A 17,290-nucleotide genomic window follows, 5' to 3' on the forward strand; every position below is an offset into this window, starting at 1 on the left:
CAAGGATGACTGGACTGCTACTCACATCACCAGGGAGGCTACCTGGAAAACAGGACCCCAAGAAAGACATGGGGATCACCCAATGATGGAGAAATGGAAGAGATCTACATGAACAACCTGGACATGAGTGGGGGTAATGAAGGGCGAGGGTCGAGGGAAAGAGAGCTTAGGGGAGCGGGAGATCCTAGCTGGATCAACAACAGAGAGGGAGAACAAGGAATAGGAGACCATGGTAAATGAAGACCACATGAGAATAGGAAGAAGCAAAGTGCTAGAGAGGCCCACAGAAATCCACAAAGATACCCACACAACAGACTGCTGGCAGAGGTCGAGAGACAGCCTGAACTGACCTACTCTGTTGATGGGATGGCCAAACACCCTAACTGTCGTGCTAGAAACCCCGTCCAACGACTGAAGGATCTGGATGCAGAGATCCATGGCTAGGCCCCAGGTGGAGCTCTGGGAGTCCAATTACCAAGAAAGAGGAGGGTTTATATGAGCAAGAATTGTTGAGACCAAGGTTGGATAAAGTACAGGGACAAATGGCCAAACGAATGGAAACACATGAACTATGAACCAATGGCTGAGGGGTCCCCAACTGGATCAGGCCATCTGAATGGGTGAGAAAGTTGATTGGCTTGATCTGTTTGGGAGGCATCCAGGCAGTGGGACCAGGTCCTGTGCTCAGTGCATGAATTGGCTGTTTGAAACCTGGGGCCTATGCAGGGTCGCTTGGCTCGGCCTGGGAGGAGGGGACTGGACCTGCCTGGACTGAATCTACCAGGTTGATCTCAGTCCTCGGGGGAGGCTTTGCCCTGGAGGAGGTGGGAATGGGGGGTGGGCTGGAGTGAAGGTGAGGGGGGTGGAAGGGGGGAAAACAAGGGAATCCATGGCTGATATATAGAACTGAATTGTATTGCAAAATAAAAATAAATAAATAAATAAAAATTAGTCTTTTAGATAATTACATTCTTTATTTTAATCTAATTTCAATACTTCCTATATAATATGAATACCAATCATCATTCATTTTGAGGAAATGCTATTTTCTTTTTCAGAAATAAGTTTTGTCACTATTTCAACATTTTTATTAGTTCTGTGTGTATAAGTTAAATACAGCCCAGGTTGTATGCTTTTACCTCCTTGAACAATTTTAGGTATCCTTCACTAATTTAGATTGTTAATCTTATGAACATATAAAATCTTTCTTAGTATTATTTCCAATGGTCCATTTAATTTTTTTATTAATTAAATTTATTCATTTATTTTACATACCCATCACAGTTTTCCCCTCTGTTCTTCTCCCATTCCCTCCTACCACCAACCCTCTGCCTCCACGCCACCAAATCCACTCCTCCTCTGTTTCTGTTCAGAAAGGGGCAGGCCTCCCACGGGTGTCAACAAAGCATGGCACATCAAGTTGAGGTAGGACTAAGCTCCTCCCCTCATATTAAGCCTTGGTAAGGCAACTCAGTATGAGGGATAGGTTCCCCAAATCCTACCAAAATGTCAGAGACAGGCCTCGCTCCCACTGCTAGGAGTCTCACAAGTAGACCAAACTACACAACTGTCACACATATGTAAAAGGTCTAGGTCAGTCCCATGCAGTCTCCTTAGCTGAAGGTACAGTGTCTATGAGATCTTATGAGCCCAGGCTAGTTGTCTCTGTGAATTCCCTGATGACCTTAAGCACCTTTTCCCCCAGCTCATGCAACTCAACCCTTCCTCCCTCTCTTCAAAAGGATTCCTGGAACTCAGCCCAGTGTTTGGCTGTGGATTTCTGCATCTGCTTCCATCAGTTACTGGGTGACAACTCTAGGCTCTCTGGTGACAGGGTGGTCAACAATCTGATTATAGGAGATGGCTAGTTTAGGCTACCTATCCACTATTGCTAGGAGTCTCAACTAGGGTCATCTTTGTAGATTCATGGGAGTTTCCCTTGGACCAGGTTTCTCCCTAACCCTGAAATGACCCCCACTACACATAAAGACAACTCTTTAATTACTCTCCACTCCATTCCACTTCTGTAAGGTAAAGGGCACCATCAATAGGACAAAACGGCAGCCTACAAAATGGGATAATATCTTCATCAACCCCACATCTGTCAGAAAGCTTATCTCCAAAATATACAAGGAATTCAAGAAATTACACGTCAAAAAAAAAACAAATAATCTAATTAAAAACTGGGGTACAGATCTAAACAGAGAATTATCAACAGAAGAATCTCAAATGGCTGAAAGACATTAAAGGAAGTGCTTAACATTCTTAGCCATCAGGCAAATGCAAATCAAAACAACTCTGAGATTCTACCTTATACCTGTCAGAATGGCTAAGATCAAAACCACTAAAGACAGCTTGTGCTGGAGAGGATATGGAGTAAGGGGAACACTTTTCCACTGCTGGTAGTAATGAAAACTTGCACAGCCAATTTGGACATCAATATGGCAGTTTCTCAGAAAATTGGTAATCAATCTATCTCAAGAACCACCTATATCAAACTTGGGTATATACCAAAGGATGTTCAATCATACCACAAGGACATCTACTCAACTATGTTCATAGCAAAGTTATTTGTAATAACTGGAATCTGGAAACAAGCTAGATGTCCCTCAACTGAAGAATGGATTTTAAAAAAATGTAGTATGTTTACACAATGAAGTATTACTCAGATGTTAAAAACATGGACATCAGGAAATTTGAAGGCAAATGGATGGAATTAAAAAAAAATCATCCTGAGTAAGGTAGCCAAGATCCAGAAAGACAAACATGGTATGTACTTATTCATAATGGACATTAGCTATAAAGTAAAGGATAACTATGCTACAATCCATAGCCTCAGAGAAGATAGGTAACAAGGAGGGCCCAAAGAGGGACACATGGATTTCCCTGGGAAGGGGAAATAGAAGAAATCTCCATTCAGTTTTTAAAAATTCCTCAACCATTTGATTTTGCTTCCAATTTTGTTTCACTCACCCCTCTTCTCTACTCAGTAAATAGATTCTCATCCACCAGACTTTCTTGAGACAAAAACTCCTCATGACTCTCCCCATTGCTTTTCCGATGTATCTGGTCAACTTTAACATTTTTCCCAAAGCTACTACCTCCCCCTCTGTATGGCCTTTTTGTTTCATCCATTATTAGCATACCTGCACCCCCAATATATCTGGCAATAACATTGAATAAAATGCTCAATAGCAGATTTATTTCTTAACCTTGGGTGTTAGAACATTTGGTGGCAAATAAGCTAACTTTTACTTTTATAAAATGTTATATAGTGTATAGGACACATAGGAACTCCAGGAGGGTAAATTCTCAGTAACTTGACCAGAAGTTTAATCAGAATCTTTGCTACCTTAATCTGCTGTGAGTTAAACCATTTCCTTTAAAATATGTTGACTCTCTAGTCCTCTGTACCTGTAAATATGACCTTATTTAGAAGCACGGTCATTGCGTGATCATGCTCATTTGAATCTGTAAACATGATCTTATTTAGAAACACGGTCATTGCATGATCATGCTCATTTGAATCTGTAAATATGATCTTATTTAGAAACACGGTCATTGCATGATCATGCTCATTTGAATCTGTAAATATGATCTTATTTAGAAACACGGTCATTGCATGATCATGCTCATTTGAATCTGTAAACATGACCTTATTTAGAAGCACGGTCATTGCATGATCATGCTAGTTTGAATCTGCAGAATGGGCTTTAAGGCATCAACACACCCTTGTGAAAACAAGAGAATATGAATTCAGAGAAGCTCACAGTGGAAAAAACACACCCTGTACATATGAAAGCAGAGAACAGAACACTTCCTCTGTGTTGTAGAATATTATTTTAAGGTGTGATACATTTGTTTATGTTCTGGATCATTTGTTTAATGATGCAAAGATGTGTTGTATTCTTTTACGTTGCATTTGTTTAACTCTGTTAAGAAAAGCTGGCAAGAATCATGCCAAGGTAAAAATTACCAGAACATTGGAAGATCATCCACAGGCATGGAAGAGGCTACGGTTCTCATCAGAAATAGGCCTTCCATCATCTCCATCTTATCTTCAACCCACTAAAACTAGGTTTCAGACCCTCAGTTTTTATATGTGGCCACATCTCTAGCAAACTAACTCAAACACTCTAGGACTGCACAGCTTCTCTTCAATAAATAAACACCATGAAAATTAAAGGCTGGGCCTATGTCTTAGCCTATAAATTACCCATCATGGAATTATGAGGACCTGGCATCAGAACCCCAGCATCCCATAAAAAAACCAGTAGTGGTGGGTATCTCATGAAATCCCAAAAGTGACGGGCAGAGACAAGAGTATCACAGGAGCTTGTTGGCTGGCCAATCCAACCAATTGGTGAGCATCAGGTTTAATGAGAAACCTATCTCCAAAGATAAAGTAGGAGGGTACCAGAAAGACATTCATCAATATCTGGTCTCTGCATACCCCAATCTCCCAGCACACACATCACACACACAGATACACAAAAACATACACACACATGTACACACACAGATACACACTACACACACACACATACCTACAGATACACACACAGATATACACATCCACACATATAGATAGCCACACACAGATACAAACACACACACACACACACACACACACACACACACACACACACACACACACACACAGATACACTCACAAATACACACATATAGATACCCCCCGACACACACACACACACGAGAAGACAGGATGGCATTTGCAAAGTCAAGCTGTTGCTCAAGCTATCTTTCACTTCCCAGCTTCTGTAATGGGGAGCTGACATCTGACTCTCCATCCTTTCTATGACCCTGTCCTGCAACTGGAGAACACAGACCATTCACCATTGGGAAAATCTCCAGCCTCCAGTCATGCCCATAGCCCCATTCTGCTACCTTTTTCCTTCCTGACAACATGAGTGAAGTGAAAGCAAATTGTTCTGTAAGTCAAAAATAATAAAAGATTCTTTATGAGAGGTAAATCACCACCCTGAATCATGACTCAGGATTACAGGATAGAGTTTCTTCCTTATTATTATTGGCGTTGAATTATTCAGTGGTACCCATTAGCAGTATAACATGGAGATTTTATATTTAGAATTCCTCATAGGCTGCATCAGCAACTTCCTTTGAGCACCTGGCAAGCTGATTATGCACAGATTCAGAAATTATTAAAATTAGTGACCAAGATAAAGTGATAAAAACTTATACATACTTTTCAAAATGATATCCAAATAACTTGTTGGTGTACTGAGTTTCTTCCTTATTAGAATTTTCTTGCTATTTTGGAAATAATTACTGTCATCATTACTATCAAATAAAAGTTAACACTATTCTTAATTTTTGGAGAGCTGTTTCTTAGGAAATTTGCTTTCTTATAATCTGATAATGATCTTTCTATCAGAGATGACCATTTTCCTGCTAACTCTCAATTATTTTTTTGTTGAAGCATATGGTTTCTTCTTATATTTTCACTATAATTCCTAAGCTATGAATCACCTCTTTTTTACCGTCTTACAAAATTGGTGATTTTTTTCTATAATGTTTCAGATATAAAATTATTTCCTTCTGAAAAAATGTAAATTATTGTTCCTATATTTTTAAAAACTTTTTTTGCCCAATGAAGATAATATATATAGAGAGAGGTTATGTATATTTATATGCAAATTGATTTTTAATTATTTATTGTGTTAGTGATAAAATGGAAAGTAGTATAAATTTTCCATGATTCTGTATAAATTTTATAATTATAATGTATATTCACTTTGTAAGATATCTATATCCTGAAAGAATGACTAGAATATTAAAAGTGATTTTCTGCTTACTAATAAATTTTGAAATTATGAGATTTATATGTCAATAAAATCACATCTGTATTTTTAAATTTTCCACATTATAAAAGCATTTCTGAAAAAATTAAACAAAATATATTATTATTGTGATACAAGTACATATTCTATATCTTATGAATTAAGGAACTGTAATGAAAATTTACAAATATATTTTCATACCATATATTTGTGCATAAAAATTATGAAAACTTAAATGTTTTTACATTTTATGTTACTATGATATTAATTCCATGTCTGTTTTAATATCAAAGTTTGCCATTGTTCAATTTTGTGGACATTTCTAGGCATCTTTTCACAAACCTTTGAAGATTTAAGATAAAACAAACCAACTAGATCTAATGATTCACAAGTTCATACGGTTTAAGAAAGAATTTTATTTTAATTTTAAAGTGCTTTCTTGATCTCTTGTTCCAGTCATACTAATTCCTGAAATTAGAAATCATTTTTGAGTTAACTTTTATCCAAAGATTTAAATGTGATGTATATGATGTTGACTATAATAATAATTGCTTTATATAAAATGATTCATAAGCCTCATTAACTGAGAAAACTATGTTTATGGGATCTTTCAGTGCTTTATAGATAAATAATTTGAAAGGACATTGCTTGATTAATTGTATCTCAAATCCTTTTAAGAAATTTCTTTAATTTTCATGAATTTGAATAGACTTATAGAAACTTAACCTATCTTCTTAATATAAGATGCCTCTATTATTCTCTGATCATGATTTCAAATGTGTACTTAAATAATTTATTTGGGAAGGATAAAAGTTCTAAACAAACACTTTAATACGTCTTCTTTGCTTCCATTTGCTCCTTTGAACTCATTCTTAAAAGTATGTATTTAGTTTCTAACATGTACAGACATTTCCATCAATACATTGTATTATGTTCATTGGTTGGTTGAATCTCTAACATATGTTATTTCCAAGTAATATTTGAGCAAAATTCAGGAGAGGTTGTATAACTAACTGAGTATAGTAAAATTTCAGGATACATTTCATTATTCAATAAAATACAGGCTAAAATATTTTAATGCTCATAAGAGCTCAAATTATGGTTTTGTTGTTGAGAACAACAAATCCTCAGTTGTAAAATTGATGCTACCCTCCCACCAATATTCTCTGTCTGATTAGCATTTAGATTTCAGATATACTGCATTTTAGAAAAATACAGACATTCCTGTATAGTTCTCTCCAGCTTACACCAATTTTGAAATGTACATAATTGTGAAATAGTGTACAGAATTCATCAGGACTTCCAAGAAATCTCTAGTAAAAAGTTCCCAATTAATTTAAATGAGTTATAGATTTAACCACAAAGAAACTTTATTCTGTGTGACCTTGTTTTCTATACTAATAAAATAGGAAGCATTGTAGAAAGAATAACAATATTTTGTAATAATTAAATTATTATAAGAAAAATGCATTGTTAGCTTATGAAGTTTTAATTCCACAGGATTTACAATCCTTATTATCAGGGCCATTATCAATATAAGATTGTATCTTTAGAAGCAGAGTCACATGGTAAATATTCATGTATGATAGTCAAGTGCAATTGTAAAGTTATTTTAAATAAGCAATTGTAAAGTGCATTATGCGTGGATGTACTTAGTACCAATTTAGAAAAACCAGAGACCATGTTGAACATTAGTCTTTTAACAATGCACAATTTGTACATATCATGAAGAATTATTTCGATCATCTTCTAACCTATTAGCATAAGCAATTATGTATTTGTTAATATTTAGCATTAAAATTAATCGTGTAGCCTGTAAATATTACCTATGAAACTCAAACAGAAATTTTATCATGAGTAACATTAACGACTTGCTAACAAAATTTGAAAATTTTAAGAACTGACACAATTAACAAAGTGCTCTTTGTATTCACAAGAAGTATTTCTGTCACAGATTATTACGTTGTTGAACACTGCAAGCACTTAACTTCATTAGTATACTTTAAAATTCATATCCTGAAGCAAATAGAGGAAAGTTTCAAAGTAAAAGAGACTCAAAAAACATGGCCACATAGCTTGCCACAGGTTTGATGCCGGAAGAGAAGGAACTTAAAGCAGTAGTTGGAATGTTAGGTAAATTTTAAAAGTGAGTCCTCAGGATTCCAGAAGAAACAAGAGTGTGGCATGAGCATGGGGAAGCAAAAGAAAACAAGAAAATATGCAACTATGAAGTGAAACCTTAGTCTCAGATATGAGAGACATAAAGAAAAGGGTAGATTAAAGCATAAAAAAAAAAAAAAAAAAAAAAAAAAAAAGATCCGGCCGGGCGGTGGTGGCGCACGCCTTTAATCCCAGCACTCGGGAGGCAGAGCCAGGCGGATCTCTGTGAGTTCGAGGCCAGCCTGGGCTACCAAGTGAGTTCCAGGAAAGGCACAAAGCTACACAGAGAAACCCTGTCTCGAAAAACCAAAAAAAAAAAAAAAAAAAAAAAAAGATCCTAGTGCACCAGAATTAAGAGAAGTCCCTTAACCTCCTTTCTTCTAAATTCTTACAGTATAATCCACAACTGGGTTCACTTTACCACATCCTCGTTGATACCAAATTTGTTAACTTTTCCATTAGAGTCTTGGTACAGTCAGAGATGGAATGTCTGTATGCCAAGTGTGCCCCTTGTTCAACTGATTGTGCAATGACTGAAATTGAGACATTGGGTCAGAAGTAAAAAGTAGTACTAGGATCACCAAGATTACACGATTTGACTGATTCCTGTGTATACACAAAGGAACCTGCACTGATGACTGCTTGGTGCAGATAGTAACTCAGCACAGATACATTGTTACATGTGGTCATAGTTGACTGGGACCTCAAATGAATGATATGGTATATCTCTGGAGTTCTTATCACATGCATTGCTAACCATAGATCAGCTGATTATGGACCCCCTCGCTTCTAATTCTTACAGGACAAAATTCATCTGTCTTTCTTTGACCAGATTTCTGTTTTCAGCTAGTTAAACACACTTTTTGATTTTTTTAATGATATTTTCTCTTGATCTTAAGCATAACTGCAACTTCAAAAAAAAGTGAGTTCTCAGATGTTAACAAGAATTGTAGAGTATACATTTCTTAGACACATACAGATATTCCCCTGGGGGACTGTGCCAGTGTGTTCAGGCATTGTTGTTTGTAACAGGTGAAGGAGGTAACTGATGTTTTGTGGGCAAAAGACACCCTTAGACTTCCTACAATGCACAGAAGAGCCTTCCACTATGAAGAATTATCCATAGTTCAATTATGCATTTCTGTCTTTATTGCTTAGGTCTTCAGTTTTCCATGCCATTCTTACGATGGGGGGGGCAGAGGGAGAGAGAGAGACAGAGAGAGACAGAGAGAGACAGAGAGAGACAGAGAGAGACAGAGAGAATGAGAGAGAGAGAGAATGATCATTAGAAAAAACGTTTTCCTTTGCCAAGGCCCATAATCCACAAATAACAAAACTTTGGTAAACCATCATGGAAATGTCTAAAGATACCACCCATTTTTTAAATTTATTTTATACTCTAAATATACATTTTATACCATTTTATTTTCAAAGGTCATGTTAAACCCTTGGTACTAAAAAAAATCTATTTACATTATTTTATGTCAGGGTTTTACACTAATAAATGCTTTTAAATTTCTCAACATATTTGCTTAGGACAACTCATAACAGACATAAGAATAAGCAGTTATACATTCCTATATAGATATAAGGAAATAATTAAAAGATTTTGCTATTAAATAGACCATATAATATACTGATATGATATTCTGAAACTCATTTCTTGGGTCCCAAATATATAACCTGCATAAATTAACTGCTTTTGTGGGATTTGTATGTATTTTGAAAACCAAGTGAATGTCTGACAGCAAGCATTACATACTTGCTCTATAATAATTCATAATCATTCATAATTCTTTCTCACAGAATGGATGACAGTAGGGCACAGTAAAAAGGCCCGTGTACTACAGCTGAGGCTACTCTGGCTCAGAGGAGAGCTGGCTGCATTCTCTCAGAACCCTTCCATCATGTTCCTGCAAAACCTAGTGCAATAATCACAAGGCATGGAGTAAAACACCTGGAATCTGCTCTAAGCACATAATCGCTAAAAAGTTGTTGCACATATGATCACTCTAGGAATAAGGATATTAACAAAAGCACTTGAAGAGAAACGTAGAAATAATACTCAGCCTCGGGATTTTCATTAACAAGTTCATTCACTGGGAAGAAATCAGATCTGTCAATTACACACAACACTTGCACAACTTTCAGAAAACTTAGCAAGAGAGTCTAAAGTTAAATTTGGCTATTATTTACAGAAATATTTGCTAGAGGCAGTAGTTGATTTGTTAGGAATATAAGTAAAATGACTAGAAAGGGTGATGGACAATAATACTTGACTTAAGGATATGTTGAAAATTTCATTAGTATATGCATTCACAACTTGTCTCCGATGGTCATGCCGAAATTCAGAATCTCTGGAGATCCTGAGGAAAACTTTATGGCATACTAAAAGAAACCAAAATAGGTCAATAAGTGAAATATATTTCTAAAGAGAAGGGGAGCTAGTGAGGAAGGGCTGGGAGTGGAAGAGGTGGGTGTGTCTCAAAAGCATGATGTGCATTTGTGAAAGAATAAAATTCACTAATAAAATTATTGTCCAATCCTGTGGATACAGGAAATTAAAATCAAATTAATCTTTTAAATTAAAATCAAAGTGTAAAACTCATAGAGAAAGACAGGAAACGTTAGTACCAGAAGCTGGTGAGGAAAGGAGAAAACTGGAAAAATGATCAAGTTACAAATTATCAGTTAAACATTAAAGTGTGATATAGTCCAAATTTTCTTAAAGAGCAAAATTTAAATACTCTCACCTCAGAGATGTGATAAGAGGTGAAGGTGGTAGATACGTCAATTAGCTTGATTTAATCTTTCTAAGTGTATACACATATAAAGCCATCACATTGTACTTCACACATACATGTGATTATACGTCAATTAAAATAATTAGTGTGAATTTTTAAATATCCAAAATTTCAAACTTGAAGAGGTAATTTCAAAGGCTGTGGTAAGTTTATTTTGTAGTTAACAAAGCATGATGTAATAGGTACTCAGGGTCTTGAACCAGCTCAACAAGGTCTTAATCCTTTCTTTATGCCTGTCTTTCTTATCTCCTATCCCCAGGCAGAAATTGCCTCATTGGAAGTTAATACAAAATGGTAAGGGTCTACATAAGGTCTGTTCCTTAAATGTTCCTTGCTGTTTTAATGACTTAAATTGAGAATCTTCTCATTTTGTAAGTTAACCAGGAAAGAAAGAGTTGATGTATGTAACAGAATTTGTGTATTGAACACAAACTCTAGAGAGCTAATTTAGAAGCTCTATTTATAAATGTGAAATATGAAGGCAGCAAATGGGATGAGTAGAGATATATCTGCATCTACTTTTCACTGTACCTTTTTGAGAAGATAGCATTTGTGTGAAGCTTGAAATAAGAGGTATCAGTTATGGGAAGTACTGGGAGTAACTTTAGTAAGTCCAGTTTGTGTGACAGAGCAGTCAGGAAGGATGACAATTTCCCATGAATTAAGGTGGCTCTCTTATAGGAATTATAGTTCCCAACGTGTAAATGCAAATGAGAAAAAGATGCAGTTTTCAAAAAAAAATCTGAATGTATAATTCTTCTAGTTTATAACCTCTCCATTCTGTGTATTAGTACTATATTCTTGACATAAATATTAATTAAATCTTTATATCAAGATATATGAAAACCTAATTTAAGACTCAATGTAGGACTCATTTTAACTTTCATGACATTGGACCATCTGATAATAGAGAACATTTATAACTAAAAGATGCATGCTAGTTTATGTTTTCTGCCATATTTTTGGTTGACATTAAATAAATGATCTTTAGAACTTTTACAACGAAAAGACCTTAAATACATTTGCAAACTAAAATTGAAATGTTATAAACTGACCAGTAATGTTTTTTTTTGAGATTGTAATGTAATTGTACATTTCTTTCTTTCCTTTCCTCCCTCCAATCTCTCTCAAAACTCTTCCTTGCTATATTTCAATTCCATGGACTCTTTTCCATTACATGGATATGCATATAGATATATATTCCTAAATATAACCTGCTCAATCTCTGTATGTTACTTGTATGTATATTTTCAGGGTTGACCATTTGACACAGAATTACCTATCGGTGTGCTCTTCGCTGGCGAAGGCTGTTTCTCCTGACCTCAGCTTTCCTTGTTTGCCTGAAGTTCTTTGTGTAGACTTGAGGCCTCATTGGTTGTTTTTTCTGTCCACTTTGGCGTGTCGATTAGTGTCATCATTGTTCAGCTCATGTTTTGGTAGTCATGAAGATGCATCTAATAGATACATTAACAAAGTAACATATAAAATGATGAAAATGCTAAAGATGTAAGGATACATTTTTTTATTTCCTGGTAATATATTAACTCTAACATTTGTCAAATAAGATATAAAAGATTCTTCTCCAATGTAATTTTTATTTTTCTCTTCACATTCAAGATGTGAAGGTATCAATCTATGTGCACAAGGAAGGTAGGTGACATCAGTGTTTAGTAACATGTGTGTAAAAATATTGTATGTAAAAGTATTGTATGTAAAAATATTGAGACTGGCAAGTACAAACAAAAAGTGCGGTATGCTCAAATAGCATGAATAGAAAACTCCTGATGTGACACAAAGTTTCAGAATTAGTGAATGCTGCAAAGTAAAAGGCATATGAAAAATTATTTCTTCTCACATGTATGTTAAGTATATATTTTCTAAAGTGGAATAGTGTGCTCGCTTAAGTGAAAAAAATGTCTCCTGTAGGCTCCTGTGTTTGAACACTTTGTGCCCCATTCGTGGAGCTGTTTGAGAGGGTTATGGTACCCTGAAGAGGTGGGGCCTTGCTGCAGGAAGGTTTTGGCAGGCTTTGAGGTTTTATGCCTTGGACCCAGTCATTGTCTTCTTTCCCTATGTGAGAATGGAAATACGATCAGACAGCTTCCTGAGTTCACGCTTTTCCTGCTGCTGTGTCAACAGTACCATGATGGGCTGTCTCTCCCCAACCTTAATTTATTATGGTATTTCATCACAGGAACAGAAAAGTAATTAATACAACTAGGTAGGATTATCCTTAAAGTTATGACATAACTGAAAGAAATCTGTAATTTTTAATATGATTTTGATTAAAAGTACTTAGTTTCCAAAAAAATCATATATACATTATAAAAGCTCCATTTTCCACATTTTCTTCATTGGTGTGTTTTGTGAGTTAGTCGGTTAACAACAGGTTTTTATGGATGGTCATGAAACGGAATCTCAAGTAATCCAATGTCTTCTTCTGTTCTTTATATGAAACACCTTTGTCTTTGAGTTTAGTATATTGTTTCCTTGTAACATGATTTTAGAATGCACTTCTAATAGAGTTCAGGCTTCATTGACTTTAAATTTTTTAATTAAATGTATTGATTTATTTTATACCAGGACCACAGTTTCCCCTCTCTCCTCTCCCCCCATTCCTTCCCCCAACCTATTCTCCTCACACACACCTAATCCACTCCTCCTTTGTTTCTGTTCAGAAAGGGACAGGCCTCCCATAGGTATCAACAAAACATGGAATATCAAATGGCCTTAAGATTAAGCACCTTCCCTTGTATTTAGGTTGGGCAAAGCAATTCAGTACGAGAGATAAGTTTCCAAGAGACAGCCAAAGTGTTAGGGACAACCCTTGCTCCCATTGTCAGGAGGCCCACAAATAGACCAAGGTACACAACTGTCACATGTATGTAGAGGGCCTAGGTTGGTCCCAGGCTACTCCCTGGTTGTTGGCTCAGTCTCTGTGAGTTCCTACGAATGAGGACAGTTGTTCCTATGGGTTTTCTTGTAATGCCCTTGACTCCCTAGCTTCTACCATCCTTCCTCCCTCTCTACCTCAGGATTCCCTGAGCTCCACCTAATGTTTGGCTGTGGATCTCTGCATCTATTCCCGTCAGTCACTGGATGAAGGCTCTCTGATGACAGTTGCGGTAGTCACCAATCTGATCACAGGAGATGGCCAGTTCAGACTACCTATCCACAATTGCTAGGAGTCTTAGCTGGGAGCCACTTGTAGATTTGTGGGAGTTTCCTTCGCATTGGGTTTTCTCCTGACCCAGAAATGCCCCCCTCATTTCTAGTCCTCTCTGTCAATACTGCCCCCCTCCATCCACCCCCAACCTGATCCCTCAAGTTTCCATCCCTGCTTGCTCAACTATGTTCATGGTAGCTTTATCTGTAATAGCCAGAACCTGGATAAAACCTAGATGGCCCTCCAACTAAGAATGGATAAAGAAAATTTAGTACATTTACACAATGGAGTATTACTCAGCTGTTAAAAGCAATGACATTAGAAAATTTGAAGGCAAATAATGAAACTTAAAACAAACAAACAAACAAAAAAAATCATCCTGAGTGAGGTAACCCAGACCCAGAAAGACAAACGTGGTATGTACTCACTTATAAGTAGATATTAGCTGTAAAGGATAACCATGATACTCCACAGTCCTAGAGAAGCTAGGTAACAAGGAGAGCCCAAAGGGGTATGCATAGACTTTGAAATTTTAAGAACATTAATATATGTATATATACATACACACACATATATATATATCAAAATTTTTGATATCAACAACTTTCCCTTTTATATTTTATCAGATGATTTAATTAGAAAAAATAGTATTCACATAAAATTCAGCTTTAATAAACTTAGATTGCAAAAATGTAGATAACAAAACGCAATTTTAAAACATTATGAGGATATGGATGAAGTTGAACTAGATGAGACAATTGACCAAGATAAGTGTCTAATCTCTGTTTTTACCCCATACCTACTATCAGACTGAATTCTTCAAAAAGAAAATTAATTGTTGATGACAAGTGTATTACCTTGTTTAAAAACAATAGAGTTTTTTTTTCTAGCACCATAGTTAAATGCAGCAATGATACGAAACACTGTGTTTTCTTTTTATCATTCTTTGTATATTGTTTGTAGTGTTCCTGTGACTTCTTTTATTCACATACTGAAAACTCTGTTATGTAACTATCTTTCATTTCTAGACCTCAACCTTTGAATGTCTTGAAGACATGTACCCTAGGATTTACAGACACTTCAACTAAAAAAAAAAGTCGTAAAAAGGTACCCTTGACTCCCCCCCTTTAATTTAATTCCTCATGTTCACATCTGTTTATTGTATATGCAGTAAACACAAACATATTTATAGGGTGCCTTTCTTGTATTCCATCACCTTTCAGAATCCCCTTTTCTTCATCTTGTTACCTAATTTGTATGGCACAAAAATCTCCCTGCATAAAATGTTTCTTCTTGTTCTTTTCTAGACTAACTTTTATATCATCAGTATAAGGCAGGTCCTTGCTATTGGTAGTTTCATCTCTTGGTTCAGTCTACCAATGATGAGTCTCACTTTATCTGTAGCTACTTGCCTTCCTTCCAAAGGAAAGAATTGGTGCTGAAATTCAATTCCATGTTTTGAACCACACTCTTCTTGCTATATCTTGGGCACATTGATTTAGAGGAAAGGAAGGGGCAGCATTATCTAAGTTAAGAATATTAGACAGGCTTAAAAATTAAGATAAAATTAATTAGATAAGCTAATAAAGACAGCACATGATGAATTTTTCCCATGAGAAAACTGCTTGTTTTCTCTCACAGAGGGGACAGACAATGCTCTGTGGCTCTTCTCCTGAGATCACATGAATAGTTTAATGAAGTAGAAGAATTACTGTAATATTTGAGTTAATCAACCAAACACAAGATGCATTCTACAACACTGGCTTTCACATAGCTATTATTTTGACTTTATCCCTTGTCTGACTCATCACTGTTCTATTTGGCTCAAATGAGAAAGAATGAAAAGGTTTTCAGTTATATGCTACACTGGTATTTAAGCCATTCATATTTGAGGCTGAAGTGAAGATTCACTGGCTGACATGCTTGCTGTGCAGGCATGAGAATCCAAGTGTCTTTCTCAACATCTGCTTATGCCGAGGCTTGTGGCTGTGATGACAGTGCTCTTATGATGACACAAAAGATAGAGAAAGGATAATCAAAGAAGTTCAAATCCCAGCTAGCATCTCCTGAACATCAGAAAACAACAGGAGTTACTGTTGAAGTGAGAGAGGAGGACAAACACCTAAGGATGATCATTGACCTCTATGTTAATGACATGACATGCATGTCAACATACAGACACACATGACCAACTGAAGAAGCAAACACACACACACACACACACACACACACACACACACACACACACACACACACACAAACTGGGAGGAGCAAGATATACATGTCTATTAATAGCTAATGTTTTCAAGAATTTGATGAATAGCTATTTTTTTTACTTTGAAGTTGTATGAGTTTCTCTGAACCATATTTAAATTTTCAGAAGTCTTTTTTTCCATTGCAGTTTCTACAGCTCAAACCAAAGTAAAGTACCTAATTTCAACAGATCTAATAAAGAATGGGATAGCATTTGGGAATTATACTCATCCTTCAGCAGATGAAAGGAACATTGATGGTTAGTCACACTTCCTGGAAAATTCTTAACTTTCAGGGAAGGGCCTGATCTACTGGGGAGAAGAAAAACATGAACTTGTATATTGGAACTGCCTTACCTGAAAAAAATCTTCAGAGTTATAAAAACCTCTGAAAATGCTTAAACTGTTCTTCTAATCAATGCATTTCTGAAATTTAAAATACCTTGTTTGTGATAGATTGTTGAAACTGAAAGCAACCAGGATGGACCTTACAAAGCATGAAAGAGACTGGCTTAGTCGATCATAATATAGTACCCTCAGCTGTGTCACTGTGGGCTTGACTTTCCTTTGGCCATTAGAATGATTGAGTGTGATGTAATTAAATTTCTCTATGCTTCTCTCACTTCTCAATCACATGAAATGTAAAATTCTTAAATCTAGGGCATGAATCATTGACTGAGCTGCATTTATTAGCACCACAGAAGTGCAAAAATGAAAACTATCTGAGATCAGTGATCTCAAAGGAATTGAAAATATTGCATAATGAAGTTTTGCCTCTGAACCATGCGAATGCTTTCTCATTTTAGTAAATTCTGCCAGACAGAAAAGAAAGAAAGAAAAGCTTAACATGATCTATTTAAAATGTCAAAATAATGTGTGTTTTAGTGTGATTGAATTGCTATAGCCTTGCCATGCCTTCTCTTCTCTATTTTTATGCATGAACCTCTTATTTCCATTTCAATGACAGATATGAGGCCAGATAATAGATTGAACACATCTTTTTTATCAGAGCATTTTTTTTTTATCACAAGTAAAATTGAGCTGGTTCTTTCTCAAATCAACTGTGTCTGTGAAACGATGTTTACT

This window comes from Peromyscus californicus, unplaced genomic scaffold (assembly GCF_007827085.1).
Source record: "Peromyscus californicus insignis strain IS unplaced genomic scaffold, ASM782708v3 Scaffold_17__1_contigs__length_78620276, whole genome shotgun sequence".
Lineage (NCBI taxonomy): Eukaryota > Metazoa > Chordata > Mammalia > Rodentia > Cricetidae > Peromyscus > Peromyscus californicus.